A 13,620-nucleotide genomic window follows, 5' to 3' on the forward strand; every position below is an offset into this window, starting at 1 on the left:
ATCATGGGAATGCGCTGAATAGAACTAGGAACAATAAAAAACAGCTACATCCGCAGAAACAAAAAAACCCTTTTACATTTTCGCATAAATTAAGACGGTTCTCAGGAGGGGCTCGAGAAATAACCTGTTCCGAAACCAGTTATAGTTATTTTTTCTCTATTACCTTCGGCTCCTATTATTTTAGGCCGCGATTTGCATACGGTCGTATTATTTTTCGGTCACATCCGCACGATAAGAAGGAAAAGAGCGTCCTGAGGGACCATTGTTTCGTTTTTAATTTTTATTTCACCCTTTCTGACGCAGGTTGAATGAAAGTGTTTTGTTTTCCAACTAGTTAGGTACTAGAAAACTGTCATGAGAATTTCTCTGGTGGGTATAGGCACAAAAGAACAACGATGTGGACTAAATGGTGGTAAGAAAATGGAGCCCCTTGAAGAGTAACGGAGAAAAATATGTATAATAGAGAATATGATGCCTGTATAATTAATATAAAATATAAAAAAAATATATAAAAGGAATACATTTACTATAACGCAGCAAATTATTATTAGAATTAGTACAGTACGTCTGTCCGTTCTCTAGCTACAGGGTATCCGTGAGAGGGGAAACGATATTCTCTCGATGTTTTTCGTAAAAAAAATAGACGACGCGTCTCATCAATAACAATTCGACAAATTTGCAAGTAGCCAATAAAATGAGTGGGCGGAGCGATTTCCGGTGTCGCACTCGTCAAATCGACGTATTAAATATATTGCTGTTTATTTAAATGTTTTTTGTCCGCATTCCTTTCATAGACACAGATCCAGCAGACGTACTGTATTACTTACCAAATCCATTATAATACAACTTCTTCTATAATAAAGAACCTTTGGAGAATTGGAACCTTCTATAATAAAGAACCACTAATGGATGGTACAGAAATAGAGACATTAAAAACATCTGTATACAAATATCTTGGAATGTTACAAACGAGGCAGATCAAGGAAGAGTTTCTAAACAATACTTATCGGGCAGACAGAAGATTGCAGTAGTCAATGCATGGGCAATTCCTGTGCTGGCGCACAAATTCTTGAAATGGTCCAGAAAAGAGCTGCAGGAAATAGACAGAGCTACTAGGAGAACATTATGACAGTTCAGATTGCACCATCAGTCAGAAATCAGGTTGTATCTCCGCAGGATCCATGGACATCAATATTGAAAGAGCATGAAGCAGACAAAATAACAAACTAGTAACCTATTTTCCTATTTTATGCAAAGGTATACTTACCTTCATCGAGCAAAATGCGAGATTGATCGAGGCTACTCTTCCTTGAACCTGGTTTTCCATATTCGAACGGAAGTTCCATCGGTTCAGGAACAGCTGAGGGCACTTCGAGGAAAGGCTCTGCATGGAAGGTATGCCAACGAAAGCAATTGATAAAAGTGGATCTATACAATTCTTTAAAAACATTAACTTCATGGGAGAAACCGAGGGCTTCATATGTGCACTACAAGATCAATAAGTGGTTAGCACTAGATCATACGGAAGGCACATTTTAAAACAAAACATACCAACTAACAAATGTAGAGTATGTCATAAGATTAGCATACATCCAACACATCAGCTCTGGATGGAGAGTCTTGCGTCAGTCCACTACACGGAAAGATACGACAACATAGCAAAGATTATTCACCTGGAAATGCTAAAGTACCTAAAAATCAAGAACTCTGAAAAGAAATATTATGAATACAGGCCACAAGAATTAGAGAAGAACAAACATCATAAAGTATACTGGATTACGCAAATATAGATAGACAGGTCAATAGTTCATAATAAGCCGGCCCAAGCAGCATTTGGACGTCGGGACAACGTTGTGTCACGCGACCAAACGTTGGGGCGCAACGTCGGCACAACCTCGCGCCAACCCTAGTCTGCACTAGTTTGGAGAATAATTTTTGGGTCGAAACGACGTTGGATACCTACGTTGGCTAGCAGCCTAATTTAGTACAAACTGCAACGTTGTTTAACAGCCTAATTCACAGAAATACAAAATTATAATAATATGGCTAAGTCGCGTTTTATCCTAAATTGGGATAATTATAGTGAAAATATTATTTTTATGATTTACTTAGAGACATATGCCAGATGGCAGTAAAGGAAAACAAAACAAAAGTATTTAAGTGTGGAAGATGTTTGAAGATCATAATTATTGAAACACTTTAACCAACTCTGTAACTCGTTACCCGAGGCAAAAAAGTGAAACGCAAACAACTTTATTGATAAGTGTATTGTTTCTACCTTGAAAAATACTAATGGGCCTTAAAATTAAAGAAGTTTTAAAAAATTTCTTGAATTTTTTTTTTGTTAAAATAGAGAATAATTTATTCGCAGTCGAAAAAACATTCCGCGTGTTGTTTAGGGTCAAATATTTCAAGTTATGTATTAAAAAAGCAGTAACGTATTTTAGGAACGAAACATTTCCTTATTCAACTACATGGCGGCTTTCGCTTTGTTGTTTTGGAGATTAAGATGGAGTAGTTCGAGTAGTCACATAGTGGACTAATAAAGTCGCAGTTCAGCCTTAACAGGAAGTATACTAGTCGCAAGATTGCCTAATTTAGTCATCCTAGAGTCTAGCTTGTGCCGCCCTCTATATACTTAATAAACGAGGGAGTGGATAAAGTATCGGTAATATGTCCATGTATATTTAAATTTATTTATATGTGCCTTTCTTACGTCCCATTTTAATTAAGTTTTTTTTATAAAAACAAAAACAGCACTGACTGAACTGTCTGACTGAACAGAACAATGAAGTGAAAATTTAAGATTTAAGGTTATGGTTCAATACAGTTGCAAAAAGGTAGTGGCTCGACGTCCTACCAACGTAAGAATAAGGAAATCTAAACAACGTTGGAATTAGTAAAACAGACGATGTTTGCATAACGTTGGAATAGGTCCTGAAAGTGACGTCGGAAAACTCTTTATTGCCCAACATTGTAACTACGTTGTCCGAATCACCTATAAAGATCACTTAAGCAAAAAAGGTTACAAGACAACGTCTCGTCTATTCGACGTCGCAGAAGCTTTTACTTTGTTGTAGTACTAGTTCAACGTCGGCACAACGTTACAACAACGTTTACATTTATTTTAATACCCAAGGTACAGAGCTAACTATTTTTTGTAACTAATCCAACGTTGTGTTTAGTAAACATGTGGTCGCAAATCGTGAAAATGCTACTTGGGGGACATAGTTTGGATAGATAAAAACGAAAAGAAAACCTACTTAATCGACATAGTTGTACCACTAGATCACAACGTAGTCAAAACTACAAGCGAAAAAATTGGGAAGTATCAAGACTTGGCTTTCGATATTAGGCAAACCTATCATCTAAAACCAACCCGAGTAATACCACTCTACATTTCAAGCAATGGTCTGGTTCACACTGATTTTGAGAAGAACTTAAAAACTGAAACTACCAGAAAATATAAGTCAATGTATTAAAGCAGCTATTTTGGGTACGGTGAATATAGTCCGCATAGTAATGAACATGGAGCCTTGAATGGAAATATTCCGGCGACACGTCATAAGGTACAACCGATAGAATCGCCATTATATGTGGTAGTATTTTTCAGATTGTTTAAATCGTAATCTAAAATCACACATTGGTTATAGATTAGTAAAATTTATAGCATTCATTCTAATTCAGACCATGGAGACTACTGCATGGTCTCAGAGAGTCCGTTGGTAGCAACAAATCCATGAATTCAGTAAAATCATCTGCTCCTTCACTTTCGCTCTCATTTAGCCACGACACTTTTGCTCTTCGATACTAGACGATTTCCGATTTTCATATTTTGCAGTTCTTTTCAAATTCTGCAAGAAATACAAAGAGCAATCTTGAATCGAGGATAACTCTCGTGATATCATCTACATTACGATTTTTAAACTCTCCTTCACCATTTTGTCATAAAATTTCTCTTAATATTTGATAGTCTTCTATGGAACATGTATATAAAATTACATGTTCATTTCATATAAAATTATATTGATATTGACTTATATATAGATTGTATCGATGAATAGATTAAATATTAAAAAAACCAGAGCCGGACTTAAAATTAGTTTAAATAAATTGTGTTCAAATGTCCGAAACAAAAAAAATAAGTGTGGCATATCATTGTACTCAGGAGACCGAGTTCTTTCAAAACCGGAAATAAAAAATGCAGGTCCGTATTTAAAAAAATTAAGTTGGCCTCTGTATCTCACAAATTATCAGTTAATTTGAAAATATAAAAATACTATCAATGTGACAGGAACAAAACTCGGCAATTCTTCAAATTTTTAAAACTTTTTTGATGGCATCTTGGTGAACATCACAAAGCGCAACTTTGCCCCAATTTAACCATGTTCGTATCTATTACGGTTACCGAGATACCAATGCTCGTACCTCGAATTTTTAGCACCCTGTAGCGTACGTTAAAAATGAAGAAAAAAAAACTAAAGCTCAAACAAACCCTTCCGTGCTTTCTCTTTTCCGACAGTCCATCGGCAGATTTCTAACGGCCATCGGAATCGGACGTGACACAATAAAGGCTTAAGCCGGTGAGGCGGCGAGGCGATGGACGGCCAGCTGGTCGCCCGTCCGCCAGCATAGACCGCATCTGCGCTGGACAGAGAAATAAATCTCATTTTGGTCCACAGCTTGTCGAGGGTGAAAAAGTCTAGTATAACGCAATCTAGTCGTAACGTAACGGAGTCTAATATAACCCAGGATAAAAATTGGATTATTTTTTTAGAGAATACGCTGCGGTCCATAAAAATGGTGTCAAAAATTGGAAATGCAGATTGCTGTCATTTTATACACTCACCGGCACAAAAAACGGACACCTTAAAGTTTTGATGTATTTTAAAGTTTTATATCGTCGAATTAATCATTTGTAATGGTGATGATAAAGCAAAGGAAGAATTTCCATTGACATATAAACTGGATAAAATTTTCTCACATTTATGTCAGCCTGAGAAAAAACAATATGGCAATATTATTATATAACTTGGTAATATTTGAGGGGTAGTTTCATCTCGTTGGAATTTGACTTTCGACAAAAATAAGCTTTTTATGTCAAGCAGTTTAAGCAGAATCGTGGTTAAACAATTACCCAACCTTTTGGAACACCCTGTATGATTTTTTAAAAAAATTCAAAAGGCTTTAACAAAAGCCAGTATCTAAGACGGTTTTGCAGAGGTTATTTCTCCATCTCTGATATCTGCCGTAACAAGGTTCATGGCACGAAAGGTTATCGTCTCAGCGCACTCAGTGATGGGGTGTTCTGGTGTTCCTCATTTTCCTCACAGAATCTGCATTCCCCGTTGTTTCTTAGCTTCAATCTACTTCAATCTCCTCAATTAACAGAGGAGAGTGTCCTGTTAAAAACGTCGTGACAATCCGAAGATTGTTCTTAATTAAGTCAAGGAAAATCTTTGATTTTTTTTCGGTCGTAAGTTCTGAGAAATTTCGTTGAGTGTCTTAGACCTTTGGATGATTTCCATTCCAGGTTACGGATACGGATCTTCCAGAATCTTTCAGGATTCTTGGGGATTCCAGATTAGTCCCTGTTAGTGGAATGTTCGCTCCTTTAGTAGTTAGATCGTTTGCTTTTTCATTATCTTCTATCCCTTGGTGGACTGGCTCCCAGAGTAGGAGGACTTTATTTTATTTGTCTATTTTTTTCAGCTCTTCTAAACCATTTGACCAACTTGAAATTGATGGTTATTGAGTTGATCGCTTGTAATGCTGCTTTACTAGCGCATAAGATGGCTATTTCTTCATGGTATCACTACTATCAATATACATATCGATCATTTGCGAATCAGATGAGTACCAGTGACCAGAGCATCTTAGAACGGAACACACTACAAATTTATAAACATTATATGCATTAATTATGTTGTTCAATTATTGCTAACGAGTCGATTTTCAAAACGTTTCCGATTACGTTTGTCAAAATAATTCCATTACGATAATCGTCGGCCATAAGCCTCGTTTTTCTTCTAAAAGGCGGATTAGTTGGCTAATTTAAGACGTTTAGGCGAGATGGTTGAAGAGGACGCCAAAGAACGCTAGCGCAGCAGGAATTACTCGTCGGTAATCCTGCGAATAGGAAAGTTTTCTACTGAAAAAGGGTTTAGGATGTTCAGCCCGTAAAAGAAAAAGAGATCTGCCTTTAGAGAAAGTAAGACGTTTAGTACGAAAAACTCTCCAAAGAAAAGTACAGAAAAAATAATTGTGCAGATAGTTTTGCACTGAAGTTTTTGACATTAATTTTGTGTTTCATAAGTGCTCTGAAGATTTGTGTTTCCTTGCCTTACAAATTCTTAATTTTTATTGTACAGGGTTAGCAGGTTGTATGTAAGCCGCTGCTGAAAAAATATCGAAAAGTGTTTTAATTATTATTTCAATTTTGTGAGTTTAATTTAAATTTAATTTAGGCAAACTTATGATAATTGTGAGAAAGAGCCATTAACCCTCCAGTACTCGCGTTGAGTAGTTTAATACTCCACACGCATGTCTTACTTAGATATCTTGATGAGTGAATATCAGAAATACATGCCACCACCTGTATTCTTTAACACTTTAACCGTAATATGTGTGTGTGCTAGCAGATCGGGTCGCCAGTATTTAAAAAACACTTATCATTTATTGAGCATTCCTGGGGTATTTAAATACCACAATGATCTTCAATAAAGAATTAAGCTATTAAATAAATCCTGGAAAATCGATCGAAATGACGAAGATATTTTTGTAGAATATGAAGTATACACGATCGAAGAACAAGGTAAGGGTACAGACAATAAACAAGGAGATTATGTGGAATATCCTTTAAAACAGAGGCCTTTTAATTCTTAGGAATCTACGTGCTCCTATGTTGTAGTAAAAAACAACGTAAGTGGAACATATAATTTAACCTCCTTCCCCAAGAAATAAAACCAGCAACATAGTTTTGAAAGATTCTGGTCGAGTGGAAGATGGCAAAAAGGCAAAATCAAGTCAAGGTACAAAATCTGGAGTGGGTGTTGGGATACGATGTACACTCATTATAATATGAGAATATAAGCTTTTTTGATACATTTAATTTTGCAGAACTTAATGCAATATGCCTCAGTGGCGGACTAAGCCTGTCGGGAGTCCGGGGCGTCGAAGCTAAATGTGGCCCCCTGTCTGTTTAGATAATGATATACTTCTAATGCACATTTTGTAAAAATTGAATGACGTATGTATCATGGTTAATGGTTAACAAAATTCAAGTATTTATACAGGGTGTCCAAGGCTGAGCCTGCGTTAGAAGTTTCTAGAGAACTACAATATCTAGATACGAGATTTTGTGCATATCATTGTTTCACAATGAGATCTATCGATTAAAAATATTTTCAATATGGCGGCACTTTCGGAAGTACCGGAAATTGACAGCAGCTTTCTTATTTTAAACGGGTGACCCCATTTTTTATTACATAGTTAAATTCTCTGTAAAATTTTATGAATTTTGATATTAAACACTCTATACCTAACGTTAACCGTTTTTGAGAAAAAAAAAATATTATTTTTGGAGGAAAAAAACTGCCTAAAAATATGTATATAGCCTAAACGTCAAATTTAGTGATTGCCACAGCCACTGTACCATAAAGAGAAGACATGTGGCTATCTATGTCAAAAATTAAATTGTCCGAATGTCATATAATAATGGCCGCAGCTGTCATGGAATTGAGCGATTAAAAAATTTTCATAAATCATTTTTTTTTAAATTTCAATCACTTTTTTATTTCACTCATGAAAAGGTTTTCGTTACTTTCGTTTCTAAAATTTGTTACTTTTTGACTATACATGTTCCTGTACCTAAAATAAATCGTTTTTAAGTTATTTAATATTTAGCTTTAAAGCGTATATTTTTCTTGATTTTAACCAGTAGCCTATGACAGTATATTATCGATCATCATTCATCATTTCCAAGCTAACTTTGCGCTGTTTTTTTTTTCGATCGTACGGTATATTATTAAAATATCAACTATTAGATATCACTAAAGAACGAAAATACGGAGATATATTTATATAAATACACTTTTTAAACTTTTAAGGCAGTAGTAGTTATAATATAGGAAATTCAAATAATTCATTTTCTGATAGATGGAAATAAATTGTTTGACTGTTTGACACTTAATGTCAAAGGAAGCTAGATAAAATCAAGAAAAATATACGTTTTCAAACTAAATCTTAAGTAACTTAAAAACGATGTATTTTAGGCATAGGAATATGTCTAGTTAAAACGTAACGAATTGGAAAACCTTTTCACTAGTGAAATAAAAAAAGTGGGTTTCCATTTGAAAAAAAAATATTTATGATAATTTTTTAATCGCTCAATTCCATGACAGTTACCACCATTATTATATGACGATATTGAACAATTTAATTTTTGAAATAGATAGCTCTTGAGATAGCTATCATATCTTTTCGTTACGTCACAGGGGCTGTGATAATCACTAAATTTGACTTTTAGGCTGTACAAATTTTTTTGACAGGTAATTTTTTTCGTCCAAAAATTTTAAATATTTTTTTCTTAAAAATGCTTCCAGGGAAATACCGCGACAAAATAACGGGATTTTGTAAGTCCTCCAAGATCCGAGGGGCCCCTTCGTTGTCTCAGGCCCGGGGCCCCCGTTATACTAAAGACTTCACTGCTTATCATCAGTAATGAAGCTAAGTAACTTAAATTAACGGGGATGTATTTCTTTGATTGACCAGGAACCATGAAGATCTAGTAGTTAGTACACGATCTTAAAACATCATATTTATGTGCAAAAGATGTTCGAAATAATTGGTAAAGCAGGGTGCCATTTATGTCCCACAAATCATAACCGAAAAACCCCAGTTTGCTACCCAAAGTGCACCAAATGAATTTGTAAATTGCATCAAAAATTATTGACTGACAAATGAAGCTAAAGCAGTTTCTGAATCCGAAAATTCAGGCAATTATTATTTAGTGTTAATTTACAAGTTTTTATGTTTAAAATTGATGAATTGTTGAATGGGTGTGTTTTATATGTGTATAGTTACTAATAAGACACATGAAGAATTTTTCAAAATATTCAGAAAAATTAATTGGGTTAAAAAAGTGAGGCGCGGTATTGGAAGGAAAAAAACTTAAAAAATGCTGTGTGATAAACTGAAAATACCAACGTGGTTTGCGGTAACTAGGGTTCAGAACCGAGAAATCCCGGTACCAAAATAACCGGGAATTCCCGGGTCTTTTGAGAAATCAAAGAATCAAAATAATTATTAATTCCCGGTTCTTTCGGTACTTTGAGGACTCAGGAATAATTAAAAATTAATTTTTTGTTTGTATCGTTCTTACTTCTGAAGTTCTTTCAACGTTCCTATTATGTTTATTAGCAATTGTTGAAGTTTAAATATATTATTTTATTATTTAGTGTATAATGTTGCTAAGTGTATTAATTATATTTATGCTAGGGTTTTATAGGCATTTGGATTTTTAACTGATTTTTTTTTCAAATTTACTTTTTTGTAAATTTTAAGTTACCTATGTTTTTTTCCTTTTTTTCTTCGCTAGTGTTTATTTGTGTTCATGTTATTTTCCTCGTTATTTTCTAATCTAAACTTGTTTTATATTTATGTGTGACATATTCTTAGAAAAGTGAAACTGCTCTTGGGGTGGAGATATAGCTTTTGTTGGTGTGATTTTGTTATTTTATTTGTCTAATGAGAATATACTTAGTTACCTAAAGTCCAGTTTGTTTATTTATCTGTACCTGTATTACTGTATATATTCTCGTAGTAAAGGCAAAATATTTCCAGATATTGAAAAACTCGTTAGATTTGTCGGCAGATATTGATTCTAGAGACTTTCGCTGTCCCCACTATTGATTACCAGCTCGAGTCGAGGGTGAAAAATGATGAAGTGCCTTCACACTCAAAGGGTTAAGGAGAGAAAAGAGTGAATCACCCTTCCACAGGAACATAAGGATAATAGAAAAGAAGGGTAAAGGAAGTAGAAGAATATTTTTAATAGATCAAATATTTAACTAGTTATCTAGTTAGCACCATAGATTTAAAATAAGAATATCTACAAAATCAAAATAAAAACACTAATGCACCACAATAGGTAACCTAATAACCTACACTTAAGTCATTTCTAAAATCAAAATGATTGTCTTAAGTCATTTAATTTCAAGCCAAGTCATTTTTGTAAATACTTAAATCAATATAACGTTATTTAAGTCGTTTTTATAACTTAAGTCTATATTTTTGACTTAAATCATGATGATCTGCAAGTTAAGTCAGTAAAATGACTTAAATCAATATAATTATCCTCAAGTCAAGACAACCAGAATTCAATATAAGTACCTGTTTTAAATATTAATATTAATTTTCTTGTATTACCAATTAGGCGATTTTCTTACTAAGTATCATATTATTAATTTATACAGATGAGACTAAAACCACATAAAATAAAACGGTTAATTTTCAGGACAACTACAAACACAAAAATATGCGTTTTTTATAAAATTTAACCGATTTTGTAGTACTTTATATATTTTTCTTATATGAATCCACAGGTATCCATTACAGATAGATGTCATCGAATACATGTCTATTAAAAAGTGGTGATGTGTTTTGATCACAATGTAATCGATGGCATAAGCTAAGGGCTGGAGGAGTTTAAGGTACTTTTCAATATATTCAAGATACATTTCTTTCGATCGTCTTTCGGTCTACATAACGGAGTCAGGGATTCACTAGAAAGACAACAGACTCATTACACACGCGTAACACGACAAATAATAATTAACGGTTTCGAAAAACTGACATTTTAATTTCCTAGTGGTATTGAGCATTGTTTTTTTATTCTGCTGTCTGGCTGCCGCCTTACAGTTTAAAAAGAAATGCTGCTGATAAAAATGTATCATAAAAATATACAAAAATCTGACTTAAGCCTTTTAATAAAAGGACTTAAATCATTTTAAGTCTTCTAAAAATAATTAAATTTTGTTCTATTTCGGAATAAATATTTAACTTACAAATCATTTTCAAACAGATTTATCATGACTTAAGTCATTAAAATGATTTAATCAAAAAAAAGACTTAAGTTCTCTGTGAGCTTGCAGCTCTGATGCCAATGAACATCATTATGTACGTTACACTAAATTATTTATAAATTATATAAAGGATACATTTCAGTGGCGGCTCGTGACTGATTAGGCGACAACATTTTAGTTGCGTCTATTTGCCCCCCCCCCCTAATTTACATAATAAGGGGGGGGCAATATATATACTGCTATATATATATATATATATATATATATATATATATATATATATATATATATATATATATATATATATATATATATATATATACTGAAATATACTGGAAATATACTATATATATATATATACTGGATACTGGAAGAAACATATTTACTGTATTACACTAAATTATATTATAAATTATATAAAGGATACATTTCAGTGGCGGCTCGTGACTGATTAGGCGACAACATTTTAGTTGGGACAAAAAGTCTATTTGCCCTAGGTAAGCCGTTTTCCGATTATTTAATATTTATAGGATAATACAAGGATATATATATATATATATATATATATATATATATATATATATATATATATATATATATATATATATATATATATATATATATATATATATATATATATATATATATATATATATATATATATATAATAAGTATATCATCTCTGAGTTAAAAACATAGCTCAAAAATATTTAGGACAAAACTAAAGCAAAAATAACAGCATTCAACGTAATGACATAATGATTGACATAATGTGCAAGTATAGTTTTTATTAATCTATTTTATCTATTATATCTAATATTTCATAAAATAAGATTCGCAAAGATATCTGACTTAGCTGCTTTCTTGACATATCGAATTGAAATAGCACAGATACTTTTCTGTAATATCTGTTGTATCTGGCACCGAATAAAATAACGCGCTTTTTTATTTCGAATTCTTTTATTTCTGTGGCGTGTTCTGAAATATAATCTCGGACAAGCCCGAAAAATGTTTCCAATTTGCTTTAAACGTTTTTTGAATTTTCATATAAAAGTTTTAAATGCTATGTAAAATGCGTCATATGAAATATCCCGTTAACGAAATGTGATATTATATCTCTTTATGAAATATCCGGAATATCCCCTTAACATCTAAGCCTACCGAGCTTCCCCTAGGAGATGCAAGACCTTGTCGTTGGTGGGGAAGCTCCTGGTCAGGTGCTGGGGGGAATCCCCCCTAGCACTTGGCTTGGTCTAAGAAGCATCTCACTCATCGTCTTGTCCCTGACTGTAGTGTCGTGGCCAGGGAATTGCACCAAGACATATAACGATACCGGGCGGGGCTACGGACAGCCTCAACCTTGGGGCACCCCATTGTATTTTACCCCTTACTTCTACATGCGGGGCTCTGTAGAAGTGGACCGACTGTCCCTAGCGACTCATGGGAACACTATGAGATCTGGTAATAATAGTAATAAAAACATCACCGGTGAAGCTGTGGGGAAACCCCCTAGCAACACTGGGAACAGTAACAATGAAAGTTCCAAGGGGCCAAACCCAAAGAGAACTACAGCAGAGGTGGCTGACACTTGCGTGAGACCATCCTCCGCAAGTGGCATACAAGCTACCACCTCCTCCAAGGGTCGGAAGCCTACCTCCTACCTCTAAACCCAACAGGCGACACAAGCTACCGTTTCGTCTACCCGGCCTGGGTCGTAGCCCCTCGACTGTGAAGGACACGGGTCTCCGTAGGAAGTCCTGGGACTGTATGATGAGTTATAACTCAAGAAAGGGGGACACAATAGATCTCTAAGGTCGCAGAGATTAACCCCCCTCCCACTTATTCTAAATTCTAAGCCTACCGAGCCTCCACGACTTCATGCGAAGGCGACCGGAGATTTCACCTAAGCCCCGCCTTAATATGATACAACTCCGACTTACGTCTCGTCGCTACCGCACGATGGGTTAGACAGAGACAGAAGACTGCCGTACGTCGTGCATCAACTCTGATAGTAGGCGATGTAGAAATCGCCGAACAAAGGCACTCCAACGGTCAAAATTATTTTGTTTTCTAACGCAGCGGCAGTAGCGGCACAGTAAGCGGTCACCGTACGCCAGCAGTAGTGTTAATATACAAGACCACAAATATTAAAATAATATTGATTATTTTAATACACGAAAGTGTGTTTTAACACACTTTCGTGTATTAACAATATTTTTATGTATTGGCAACATTAATAGTAAATAATGTAATGTAATAAATCGCTTAAATTCTGCCAAAATCTTAGGGTAGGCGCCGCCTACCTTGCCTACCCTGACGAGCCGCCACTGATACATTTATAGAAATTGAAGCAGCGAGAACAATTATACTATTTTTTTATTCATAATACATTAATGTCAATAATGTGTAATATTTTATAAACGGATATACCAAATTGATTAAATAAATAGGTATGCCTTTTTTCCTTTTTATAATACAGGACAAATGTTAAATTAATCATTTTAAAGATACATTCTGTGTATACTGAATACTGAAA

This window comes from Sitophilus oryzae, unplaced genomic scaffold (genome assembly GCF_002938485.1).
Source record: "Sitophilus oryzae breed Bouriz unplaced genomic scaffold, Soryzae_2.0 scaffold_1590_pilon_pilon, whole genome shotgun sequence".
Taxonomy (NCBI): Eukaryota; Metazoa; Arthropoda; class Insecta; order Coleoptera; family Curculionidae; genus Sitophilus; species Sitophilus oryzae.